Below are 11,046 nucleotides of genomic sequence, written 5' to 3'. Positions count from 1 at the left end.
TGAGAAATTATTATTTGTAATTTAAAATTATTTCAAGACAAGATAAAGAAGTAAAATAAACAACATTTTTCGCAATAAATATTGCTATAAACCTAATTTAATTACTATGATTACTAATTTATGTTATGATGTGGTACTTATATGAAACTCTATAAATGATCACTACTACATTATCCAATTTGTTATACTATCAACGAAATGGCATGGTACCGTGTGGTACTACTCATAATACACTGCATGGTACAATGTGGTACCAAACAAGACACTAAATAGTACTACCGTGCAGTAACATTAAAGGTACCATGTAATATCCGCAAACAGACATCAAATGTGATGGCCTGATTCTCGAGATCATCATATCACATATACAAAGCAAGTTATCCATTCTTTCTTTTTTTTAAAACAAATTCCTATGTTTTTTTCACCTTATTACAAAAAAAGTGGTACCGAAAAAAGGTACCAGAAAGCTTAAAATTAAAATAAGGTCTTTCAAAATATAAAATTTATGTGATTAACTATAACATATATATTTATAGAAAGACAGAGAGAGAGAGTTAGTAAGTATACTCGACTATATTCTTCATAAATATTGACATTTAAATCAATCAAAAAGCGCAAAAGTACTTTTGATTTAATATATCTCTACCTAACTTTGATTGCTATATCAATTAAAATATGATAAGGTAAATTGCTTGAACTACACATTTCACATTTAAAATTTTCTTTTTAGCTGCGAAAAAAAAAAAAGAAAAAAATTTTTTTTTGTCTCAAAGTGATTTGTTTAAATTAAAAACGCAACCATTAATTATTCATCACCTCATTTACCAATAGAAATGAGCTAAATAACAAACTATCCTTGGTTGGTCATTTAAAATATGAACAACGATTTGCAAGGTCACAAATCAATCAAATTTACCATCGACACAGTCAAAAGTCTTTCAAACCACAAATGGCTAAATATGAAAACAAATTCGTTCATATTCGCATCACAAAAAAAGAAAAAAACAAATAAACAAACAAAAAGTATTTTAAGGCTTAAATTTTTAGCAGCTTAAAGTAATAAGCTTAGATCAGTCCAATTTCTTTTATCGAATAAATAAAAGCAAATCTACTATGCTTAGGTCATTATGATTTAAAATTTCCAACCAAAGATATCAATAAATTCATAGAGTTTATGATAAGATTATGTAAGAATGATAATATCAAATAAGAATAATAATAATAAGTAAGAATGATGATACTAATGATAATAATAAAAGTGACAATATTAAGTTTAATGATTTAATGATGTATAAAACTTATTTATGCTTACATATTATTCTCTCACATTCTAGTAAAATAATTATTTCTATTTCATAACTAACTTTTCAACTTACATCAAAATATTGTCTCTTTTTTTTATTCATTTCCTCCCAGAAATATTATACATTTTAATTTTTCTTCTAATCTAATCTTTCACTCTTCGTTTACGCATGAATTTTTTAAATCAAGCTAAATTTAAGGAAAAATAATGAAACAACAACGAATCTCTATTTTGAAACATAAAATTGCATATCATTCATTAAGTCATCAATCATAACTGTATAATAATATAGAGTATATAATTAAATACGTAGTAATCATCAACTAATTAATTAATTAGTTGATTACTAATAGTGATAATAGTATAACAATACTAGTAATAATGTTGACAATAATAATAATAATAATCAAGTTTTAGACTGATTATTATAGAATGTTATCCTGGCAGCTTTTATGTCAATAATATTTGAAGAATTCAAACCTTTTTTTGAAAAAAAAAAAAAAAAAAAAAGAAAAACCAATTGAAATGAGATCAACTAAAGAATACTCCACCTATCAATTGAATCATTAAAGTGGAAAAAGCGAAGAAATAAATTGATAGTAAATAAATTTTATAATTCCTTATTCATATATATATATATCATTCTTGAGTGTATTTTTTAGGTAAAAAAATTTAGCAAAGTGATGACTGAAACATATAACAATAAAAATTTAAAAAGTAAAAATAATCATGAGGTGATGATCATCTGAGGTATGAATTTAATTAATTAAGTAAATCAACTGATTGTAAATAAGAATGAGTAGTAATTGTAGTAATACTAGTAGTAATACTGCTAATGCTCTTAGCTTAAAACGTTAGATTGAAATAGATCAACCACCACCACACCCTATACATCCACCCACGCACCCAACTATTAACCCACTCACTCATCTACTTCAGATCATCCGTCTTCTTAATCCGTCCATCCGTTCTCCTTTCCCATCAACCGTCCGCTTGTCCGTCCATCTAACCTCGTTTCAACAGACAATGGTACCACACTAAATACTAACAGAGTGTCCGCTTACATTCACACACACACACACACACATACACAGACAGACATACACACAAACAGACAGATAATAACACAACCAAATGATGGTTCTTCGATTGCTTCGTCTTTCTCTCCTTCCTTGCTCGACCATATTCTCACCATTCATTGAAAAGGTTCCATTTTCCTTTTTTTCCTTCATATTGTATAGTAGTAGTAGGTAATGCTACTGAACCTGAAATTAACCTACTAATTGTCGATATGTTAAAGTAAATTAATAGGTAAAAGTAATTAATAAGTAATAGCAGTAGGAGTAAGTGCGACACTTTTTTTCTTTTTCTTTCAAAATACGTCTTGAGAATAGATAAGAAAACATTATCATTCATCTCTAGTAGAGTACCAGAGATGAAACCTTTTCAGCTTTTTATTTACTAACAAATATAGGAGTAGATGAAGAGAGAGAGAGAAGAGAAAGGGAAAGGGAAAGGGAGAGGGAGAGAAAATGAAAGAGAGCAAAGAAAGGGGAATTTTTCACCATCATCATCATTTACACACATAAGCTATTAAAAAAGGTTTAAAACAAGATGAGAAAAGAGAAAGCCTAAGAGAAGTGAAAGATGAAGAAAGAGAAGAAAGGAGAGAGGGAAAGAGAGAGCGAGAAAAGAGAAAGAAGAACAGAAATAGTATGTGTGGTACTAAATGAAACGGACAGAGCCGTGTTTTCCCTTCTCGTCCCATTCATCCATATCTATGGCAAATAACAATGCTTTTCAGTCCAACTAACAATCTTTTATTTAATTTTATTTCTTTCTTGAATTAATTGCAAATTTTATGTTCATTTTCTAATAATTAATTAATATACAAAGTGTAGAAAATGTATTACACAAAAAGTTAAAGTAAATAATTTATACAAAATGTATAAAATATAAAATACGTCTTTAAAATATATGAAATCTGTGTTTATGAAAAAAAAAGTTGTAAAATATTCTAGAAGAGTTATATATGTTTTAAAAATATATAAAAAAAAAAAAAAAAAACCACATGAAAACATAAAAAATATTCAAAAAAAAAAATTATATATACATTTCAAATGTGGCAACGTGTATCTGACATTAAAATTTTTATCCAAAAGTGATGTAAAATGAAAGCAATTTGAAAATACTACTTTGAAAGAAGAGTGAAATTAAGAGAAACATAATCAATTGAAATTATTATTATTATAAGTCTAAAATTAATTATAAAAGGAAATTCTTTAAAAAAAAAAAGTGGTAATATCAATACATGTATTAAGAAAAAGAAACGATAATATTTATAACATCATATATTAATATGTATGAAAAATTTTTACTTAATATAAAAAAAAAATTAAATAAGAAAGAAAATAGTATAATACAATGACTAATGATATAAATAATTGAAATAACTGATAAATAATAATTGAATATAAATAACTGTATAAATAATTGAATTCTTCTATAAATCAATATTTAATTCATTTGCTATATTTTACACAATTTAATTCAATCCTTTTACAGTTCCCATTTTTTTTTTTTTTTTGCTTTTCTCAAACATCAATTAGTTCGAGAATTCCAATCATTCCGTAAAGTTTGCTGTGTTTAAAATTAGAGGCTAATAGCAATTTTATCATACATTTGAGAGACTTTTTTTTTGATGCATTTTACCGGAAATTAACTTTTTGAGACGATGACATAAAAATAAGCCTTTTTTATTCTTCCTTCTCTTCCCCTCCTCTCTCTCTCTCTCTCTCTTCCTTTCTCCAATTTTCTCTTTTTTATTTCAATTTAATTTTATTTCTGAATGCATTTATCTATAATTTTTTAGTTTATTTTAGTTTAATTTAGTTTGTTTTTTGTTTCTATTTTCGTTCTTCTCTTTATATTTATTTTTTTTTTTTCATTTCAACTTAAATTGACTACTTGAAATTGTTTAACATTAATCATATATTTTCTTATTTAACCTGCATTAATTTATCTTATTTTTTCACAAAAATAATTTATTACATCAATTCAACAATTATGTTTAGCGTTGAAATAATTAAGATCGATAAAAAAATGTTTTCAATTTCAAAAATAATTACTAAAATTATAAATAAACTTATCTGTTTATGTTCGTGCTAGATACTACTGGTAACCAAATGATATTTCTCTTTTTTATAGTGCTCATTTATTTTTCCTTTTATTTCACAATTTGTAGAATTTTTAGAATTAATCTTCATCTATAAATGTTAATTGAATATATTAATTTATTTACATTACGATAATGTTAATAGAAATTCATTTAATTTAATTGAATTAAATTGAAAAAAAAAAAATATTTTACAGGTTTTTTTTTTTTTTTTTTTGTGAAATACTTCATCACATTACATTTAATGCAGAAACATTTATCGTACTTCGTTTGTCAGAATTCTTTTTCATGTCAAGACAAAATCGGAAGTGGAACAGAAATTAGCAATTAATTTTGATCCACTTTTTTTTTTTTTTTTTTGATGACAAAAAGTAATACCAAAAAATTAGATCCAAATTAAAAATTTTTAAGATAAGCATCTTAAAATGGTACGTGCAACTTTAAATACGACTTTAAATATTATTTAGGTGATGATTGCGAATTTGTTGAATAAATTTGTTTGATAATGATTTAAGTAACGATTTATAATTTATTTTAACTAATGATATTATGAATTATTGAATAGATTTTAAATCGTTAATGAATTTAGCAGTTATTCATTTAATTAAATGTCATTTTAAAAAAAAAAAAAAATTATTTTTCACAAATATGAAACGAAAAATGAACTTTGTATATTTCGAAAAAATTAAAAAGAAAGATTATGCAAAATATGAATGAATCGCTTTTTGCTTGGAAAATTTTCCTAATACATCAAAGGAAAAACGATTAATATAAAATGTTTCCGGGCGAAGGTCAATCGAGGTCAAATATCAGCAAGCTACTGAATACCAAAGGTCATAAGGATGATGAGGAAAAAATCGCTTTCAGTCATTTATTTGCAACTAATGAATGTTACAAGAGGAGTGACCAGTGGAAAAGGTCATTGTTGTTGTTCCTTTCATGAATTTACCTTTGAACCTGTTTCCTTTCGGGTCATCTTAATTTTTGGCACAAGCTACACAGATTTTTAAATTTTATTCCTTCTTCCCTCTCTCGATAATTGAGAAATCTCGGGATAATGAAGCAAAAAATACCATTAGCTGAACTATAATTATTATTAGCTTTCGTTTATTACATTTTGAAGTAAAGTATATGTCAAAATTTCTAATCAACAATTGAAATTCCTTTCTGATATAATTAAACGCAGATATTGTGTTACAAGAATATCTACTAAATTTAATTAACTACATCTTCAATTACACAATAGATCCTTGAAAGGTCAAGCAGGGTCAACATTACTAAGCCAACAAAATCAAAAGTTAATGAGTAAAACAGAGAGATTGAAAGTTAATGAGTAAAGTAAGAGATCGAATTGGATGATAACATCTAGCGAATTTCTCAAAATCAGACTAAAGGATTTCCTAATTATTTCTTGTTTCTTCTCATGAAAATTTTCAAAAAATTTCCATTTAACTTTAAAGTAGTCCAGAAATATACGATATACTAATCTTATTAAGTGACTTTTAAATTTATTTAAATCCTAAATGTTTACGCATATATCAAAATGTATAATATTATGAATGATACAAAAAATGAATTAATAAAACGAATGAAAATTTTAAAAGGGTAAAAGAAAAAAAGCTAACCTACTTTTTATTATCATTAGAAACATATCATTAAGAATAACCTTCATTCAATTCTATTTATAATCCATAAATTTCACACCTTAAATTGGACTTAAATTAAATTTCATTCTCAGATAAATAAATAAATATGTAAAAAAAAAAAACAAAAAACACAAAAAAAAAGAAAAAAAATGAAAGAGATAAAGATATAATATGTGATCTATGCATTAATAATCTGCACTCTAACATTTAAGCAATTTCCATATAATTTGCAAATTTGCATAAAACATAAAAAGAGCAAATGAGTAATAACTATGAAATAATTGATTAAAATTAATTTCAAAAATAGTACTGCAAAAAAAAAAGGAAAATCTATGAAAGGCAATAAAATAGTTTTTTTTTTTCAAATTTGATTAGTCAAATAACCTAACATATATTACAATTGAGGATTGAATCTGTTTGTAATTTATGAATAATAGATCAATTTGACAAAGTAATGTGACAATTTGACAGAATGAGTACATGCATAAATCGTTTTCAGGATATGGTCGCAATAACCGAACATCTTTTCCTTTTTTTTCCGTCTATCAAAATCAGGTCAAGAAGTCATCTCATCCAACAATCACAAGAATTATGAATATTGAGAAGCTAGGATTGAGATGTATTAAAATTTAATTGTTATATATTCACAGAATCAGGAAAATTATGGTACATTCCGGATTAAAGAGTTTTAATTTTTCTAAATTCCGAAAAAAAAAAGGAAAAGGAAAAAGCAATATATCAAACAAGAAATATTTGATTAGAATATTTTTTTTTTCCTGTTAAGATATAGTATGGCAGATTGATCTTATCAACATAACTTGTACAAATCTTATCAATCTTTGTTGTCTCTTGGCAAGCAATATTCTTTCATATTTGCCTGCTATCTCTAGTCACCACTTTTACAGTACTAACGACATAATGCAATCTCAAATAGTATGCTACTTTATAAAATGTCATGTCTCTTAACTATCCTCACTATTTCCTTGCTCTTTTTCAATCTCTAATTATCGTAAATTTATTTCTAAATGTAAATGTCTTTTAGTCTCCTTAATTCGCAATAATTTTTATCCAAATATAACTTTAAAAATTCCAAATTTTTTCTTTTTGAAAATATTTTAAAATCTAAAATTTAATTCTCGAGATTTAAATTTAAATTTTCAATATTAATAAAAATGTTAAAAATAATGTACTATTAATGATTACTGATCTAAATATTGCTTTTGAATAAATCAAAATGTTAACATTTGAAAACATTGATAATCTGAATATTAAATGATAATTTTAAAACTGTTAATACAAATACAAGAAGAATGCTATTATCACAAATTGCTCATTTCATTCTCTCAGTAATTACAAGTAATTTTTGTGGAACATCTAGTAAACCTTGACCTTAACAATTCATAGCATTTGACCTTATCGATGATAATTACTAATTAGCAAACTGCAATACGACAAAATAATGAAGGCTTAATGATTAAGCAAAAAAATTGTCGAAAACGGCTAATCTGTGACATAGGATAATCATTAAAAGAAATAATTTACTATAAATGATGGAACAATCATTTCATAAATTTCATTATAAAGTTTAAATATGCTAATTTAAATTTCTTTAGTTAAATTTGTTGAACAGTAAACAAAGAAAGGTTTTTTTTTTTTTGTAATTTAGTAATTTTTTACAAAATGTTTAGATCTTTTGGAAGTTATTCAATTAATTAATTTTATATTAATATTCATTCTATCTTGCTTTCAGAAATTAACCGTGAACACGTACGTAGTAAATTTAGTAGCTCGATTTCTCAATTTTCTAATACATCAAAAATAAATGAAAGCAATTCTTTTAGATTAGCATTATTTGATTGTTTGCTTAAACAATAGTTTAAATAGCAATCAATTATTGCCCTTTAAATTTTAACATTTTGAGATCATAATACAACGTGGCATTTTAATTTGATCTCAATTTTACATGAAATAATGTATTTTAAAAATTTTTGATATTCTATTGATCAAATTTGTAAATTTTAATTTTTTGTGCACGATTTTTAATGCAATATTTTTATTTGTTGTTGAACTATTTACGTAAAAGTAAAGTTTTCAAGAATAATACTTTAGTCATAAAAGAGAAACAACGATGTTAGTGACGTTAGAAATGCGAAATTTTGTTAATTACATAAGAATTTTTATTAATGTTCGAAGCAATTAGTTTTCGTAATTTTTAGTCTTTCACTTTTAGATTCTTTTCTTCTCATTTAAGAAATTTCATCAATTCAAGAATAGCAAACATTTTTGAAGAAACAGTTTAGTTTTCTTAAAATATTTTTTTTTTTTTTTTTTTATTTATATCCATTCCATTTCCTTTTTACATTATAATTATTTTAATTATAATTTCAGTATGATTATTAATTGTAATTGCAAATTAATGCCGTAATTATAATTCGTAATTATAATTAAATACAACCTTTTCTAAATAAACCTATAATTTCAAACATATAATTCATTTATTTTGTTTGATTTATTAATTCAGATATTGTACCTACAATGAATGACTGATTAAATTCTAAATTTTTGCTTAAAGAAGCTGCATTTAATATATATATATATATATATATATTATCACATGATGAATAGTTGAAAATTAAAAAATTGTCAAATTTGTAATAAATGAAATTATTTTACTTTATATAAGAAAAAATCAACTCGTCAATATAAATGTAGCCACAATGGCGAAGCTACAATATAATGAACAAAGACTATTGTTTAAGTGACTTTAATCCACTTTGTAACCTTAACACCCATAAAATCCCTCCCAATTTCTTCCTTACAAAGCCATTCATTATAGTTCCTTGTTTGGTATGACTCGGTTGCGAGGTGTCTAGCTTGCTTATATCTTTAAATGTTTTATAATTAAGTTACATTTGTGTGTTATGTATCAATTCATTACTGTAATGTCCAATTTCTTCCTTACAAAGCCATTCATTATAGTTCCTTGTTTGGTATGACTTGGTTGCGAGGTGTCTAGCTTGCTTATATCTTTAAATGTTTTATAATTAAGTTACATTTGTGTATTATGTATCAATTCATTACTGTAATGTTGTATAATATTTAATGTTAATCTTTGGTTTAATTACCCAAGCTTGAGGTTTGAAAATAAAGTATTTTAGGAAGACTCCCACAGTACACGTACACAGAACGGAACCAGTACAAACTCGAGATTCTACCAGTATCGAGGACAAAGAAGTCAACGATCTGAACCATCAAGAAAGGAAACCTACTTTGTTTCACAAGGAAACAGGGCAGTAAGAAAGAAATTCTAAACTTGCTTTTACAATAACAATGTATGAAATTTTTTAAAGTAAAACGTTTCAAATTTTCCACAAATAGCTTCGTTCATAACAGTATTGATGATGCGACAAACAAGTTTACCACTGATGACAACAATAATTAATGATGATAATGACACTGTTAATAAAATGATTAGAATAATAATAGCAGCAATAACAATAATAATAAAAAGAGTCCTAGCAGTAATTGATAATATTTGTAACAAATATAGTAATAATAATGATAAAATGATAATAAAAGAAGAAAAGAATAAAGATTTACAAAATATGTAATACACAGAGAAAAAATTCAAACATGGATAGATTGAAAATAATCATAAATTTTTTTTTTAAATTTCAATCAGAAAAAAAAGAAATAAATAAAAAGAAAGAGACTGATTTGAATTTATTTGAATTAAAATCGTCAAGAGATATTTGTTTCATTTTCGTTTCTTTTTATGCATTCGTTCCCTTTTTCGTTCTATTATTTTTGTTAATTGTTTCTCAAACTAATGTTTATTAAATTAGAAGGCAAATGAAATAATATTATCAATAATAATACAGTTAATAATAGTATTAGTATTAGTAAGAGGAGGAAGAGGAAGAGAAGTGGGATGGGGGAAAGGAGCGGAAGGGGAGGAAAGGAAGGATATACCTGAAACCGGTATCAGGTGGAAAAACTTCTCTCCGTTTGATTGTGGTATTGAATTTGATAGACAAGAGAATAATGAAGAAAAACAAAGACGAAGACGAAAAAGAAAAAAGGTAAAATGTTATCGAGCAATGATTTATTTATTTTTTTAACTTAAAAAAAAAAAAAAAACTAAAAAGTTATTTCTAACATTTCGTTATTATTTCGCTACTGACATCACATTTCACATATATCAATATCATTATCATTATCATCATTATCGTCATATCATCATCATCATCATTACTATTGCTGCCATCATCACCATCACCATCGTCACCATCATCACCATCATCATCATCATCAATACCATCAACACAACCAACACCAACATCATTTATAATGAATACCACCAATGCTGGCTAGTCAATCAGTCGTGTATACTTTTCATTTTCACCCTCTTTTGTTTTTTGAATAAACTTAATTTTTTAATAATTAATTTAATTGTTTAATTCGCTCATTAATCACTGTGAAATTAATTATGTAAATTATGAGCTAATGATATCATACTTTTTGATTAAAAAATGATTTAAAAAATAGGAAAGAAATTTTAAATAATAAATTTGAGCAACAATACAATATCAATGATATTATTTTGCTAAATAATAAATAGAAATGTGACAAAATTAATTATACAATTTTTTTTTTTTGCTTTTTATAATTAGTAAATTATACAAAATTATTTATAGAACTTTTTTTTTTTTGTAATTTTAAAAAGCAATGTGAACTGAAATTTTTTTTAGGGAAATTTTATAATTTGTCAATTTTTATTTAATGCAATTTTGTATTTATCATTCTTTCATTTTCATTGTTTCAGAATCGATTGAAAAAAAAAGAAAAAAAAAAAAGAAAAACCAAAATGCAAATGGTTGAATATTGTGAAAAAATTCAATTCGAACAAAATTCTTCAATTG

The sequence above is a fragment of the Brugia malayi genome (genome assembly GCF_000002995.4).
Source record: "Brugia malayi strain FR3 genome assembly, contig: Bm_v4_Chr3_scaffold_001, whole genome shotgun sequence".
NCBI lineage: Eukaryota > Metazoa > Nematoda > Chromadorea > Rhabditida > Onchocercidae > Brugia > Brugia malayi.
This window is presented reverse-complemented; position numbering follows the sequence as displayed.